General features: G+C 43.7%; 1 non-coding gene across 1 annotated transcript; it reads right to left on the reverse strand.

The window, feature by feature from the left end:
- Positions 1-2,935: 2,935 nt before the first annotated feature.
- TRNAG-GCC (transfer RNA glycine (anticodon GCC)) lies at positions 2,936-3,006 on the reverse strand. Its single transcript has one exon. It is a non-coding gene; the product is annotated as a tRNA-Gly (tRNA).
- Between the last annotated feature and the right edge of the window lie 241 nt (positions 3,007-3,247).

Consider the following 3,247-nt stretch of genomic DNA (forward strand, 5'->3'; position numbering starts at 1 on the left):
TTTTTCTTCTTCAAGGTTTGCTGTTCCTCCTTTTACAACTTCTACCGTTCCTACTCAAAGGTAGACTTCAGCCATTATCTACTGTATTCTAGGTCCAAGCCATTTTAGACTTTTTAGATTGTCAGTGATTGGGGTGGGGATTAGACCATTTTTTGAGTGCACCTGGTTAAACTTACAACCTAACCGGAGGTAGATGATCACTTTCCGTTCGAGGAATGATTTGAAATTGGCGCACCAGGGGCAAGGCTCCCTTCCTTCCTCCTATCACCATGAAATCTATTGTTGAACTTGCTCTTCCACAAAGATAGGTGATTGACGCTGGATTGTCCTCCTTAGAATTGCCATTAAAGATCTTAAGAACTAATATTTCCATGTGCTTCTGCACCTTAAGGCCACCAAGTTGGCCGCCACCTTTTTAGCTACTGTGGCTTAAATTTGTGGTGAAGTCCCCAGAAATTATGAAGATTGAGTGCTGATGTTGATTTTGTAACTTCTTTAAAAATGTGCACTGGATTGCCATTTTTTGCATTTTCCTCTCTTTGCGAGGATGAATACAGACGTTTATGATGAAAAGGGACTTTAAATGGGGCCTGTCTTTTGTGTGTACTAGCTAGGGTGCTTGTGTCCAATTTGCTCCACAATCCAATCTTTCTAAATCTCATTTAAACTTCATGGAGAAATATGTGGACAATCATCCCCCGCCCCCCCGGATTCCTGGACATTTGAGAACGTTTTAGCTGGAATATGATGTTCCAAGTAACCAACAGTTGGTGCTGGTTCTAGGCTCCAGGAGCCCCAACAGCCCAGGCAGAGGAGAAACCGCATGCAGGGAGAACGGAAAATCACGCTAAGGTTTTTATATGATTGTGTATGTGATTGTGCCCATGTAATTAATTACAGTGTTCAGATGCTGGGTCAACTGTTGCTGGTGTTTTCTTGCAAATATTACTTACGAGCACTGGGCCACTGGAATTAAGCAACAGCAGAGGACCACATTATGCAGCAGAGCTGAGTAATTTATGTAGCAAGAAAAGGCAGATAATGCTGCACAATTTGTTACCGTATTACTTGATTAATGTGTGCTTTATACACATTTAACACTATCTGACCAAAAGTGACAACTCATTAGTAGGTGTAACACCTGAATAGAGCAATCAGCAACAGGAGATGACCAGTTAAGATTGAAAAGGTCCTTCCTTTGAGCAATAATATGCCTGGCAGCAATGTAGCACCTTTTAATCCATTTGAGCTAGAAATACATTGTTTGTTAACATATATAATTTACAGCGGATGATGAATTATGTGGCAAGTGTGGCAAATCAATAATCATACGGATAATGCTGCAATTGCATAACTGCATAATTTCACTAATTCTGTTTATGCGGCAAAAGGGGGAGTTGAATGACAGTTACTTCTCTTTTCAGATCCGGGTAATATATTCAATATGAAGGCACGCTACGCCTGGTATGTGTCAACTGAGTGAGAGCCACTGAACTCTGAGTGAATGAGAGCAAAGGAAAGGAAGAGGGCTGAGAGACAGAAAGAGAAAGAAAATCTGATAGGGAGAACGAAACTGAGAAAAAGGAGACAGGGACAAAAAGACTTGGGGCAGATTTACAAGCCCCTTGCGCCACTTTTGCGTCACTTTTAACATGCGAAAAGTGACGCAAAAGTGGCGCAAGGGGCTTGTAAATCTGCCCCTTGGAACTACGAGAACAGGAAAGAACGGTATCTAGAAACAGAAAGGCAGGGAGGGGCATCACGAGAAGAAGGAACAGGAGGGATTGTGTGTGGGAGAGAGAGAGATGACCTTACATCTGTTTCTAGTCGAACGACAAACTGTTAACGTTAAAGCTGGGTCTAAATGGAAGAAGATTCTTTGAAACACACCTGGTGACTCCGTGGCCGTACTAGGAATGGAAATAATGTACTCGGACTACTCACATGTGGGAGGGCTAGCGAACTGGCTAGGGAGTGCTACAGAAAATCGCATTTTATCATTCCTGACTGCAGATATATCTCTGTATCTGTCTCTGTCTCCTGCCTACAGGGCCGGCCTTAGGCATGTGCAAGCTGTGCACCTGCACAGGGCCACCAATCCCCAGGGGCCACCACACCAATATATATCCTTAATATATTTATCCTCTGAGGATGGATACATATTTGTGTGGTGGCCCCTGGCAGGGATTTGGCGGCCTCCGGCTCTGTTCCACTTCTAAACACCCTGACCCCCCCCCCCCCTTTACTGGCCTCCGCGCTCTGCCCCACCCGGACCCCCTCTTCCGGGGCCCCCTACCTACGCTCCCTGCCCAGGGCCACCATGACCCTAGAGCCGCCCCTGCTGCCTATAATGTATTATGTAGCGCTTGCTACCTCTCACTATCTAGCGCTTACTACATCTGACGAGGCGTTGAAGCGCTTTGAGGGCACGTGGCACAGTACTCCACTGAACACAACTCTTTTGTTTATAGTCTTAGTTGCAAATGTTGCCCATAGGTGAATGCTATTCCGCATTGCATCATTTGAGTTGATATTCTGATTACTTGCACGTTCTATCTCTCTTTTCCCAATCTCCCTCCTGCTCCTTTCTTTACTCATATTTTTCTCTTCGTTCGCCCCCTTCTCCAAGGCTTTTTCTCACTCTCTCGTTTCTTGTCACACAGAGAGCTACGAGCAGGGATGCGCACCATAATGAGTGGCATTAAACTTGAGACGTGGTAGGATCGTGAAATATTTCCATACGGCCACACAAGGGGGCGCTGGAGGGAACCTTAACTGCTACTTTACCGTGCATCGGCACCCCATACATTCAGACCAATATGTGTTAGCTGTAACCGGACCATTTAAACAAACACTGTATTTGCAATTCACGACATCCTAAAATTAGTGAGTGTAAATAGATTTGCCTTTTTTTTCTTCAAGAAAATTATCATCTTGCATTGGCCGGGAATCGAACCCGGGCCTCCCGCGTGGCAGGCGAGAATTCTACCACTGAACCACCAATGCTCAGATAGAAGAATCGTGGCAGAGGACATATATATAGATGAGAAGAAAGAGTGTATTCCATTAGAAGTGTTCTCTTCTTTGTGTATCATTGAGCTAAGAGAGAAAGAACAGAGCTTGCATTTTTATTTATTTATTTATTTATTTATTTATTTATTTATTTATTTATTTATTTATTTATTTATTTATTTATTTATGCATTTTTATATAGCGCGGACTTTACCCGAAGGCGTCAGAGCGCTTC

This window comes from Lissotriton helveticus, chromosome 12 (genome assembly GCF_964261635.1).
Source record: "Lissotriton helveticus chromosome 12, aLisHel1.1, whole genome shotgun sequence".
NCBI classification, from domain to species: domain Eukaryota; kingdom Metazoa; phylum Chordata; class Amphibia; order Caudata; family Salamandridae; genus Lissotriton; species Lissotriton helveticus.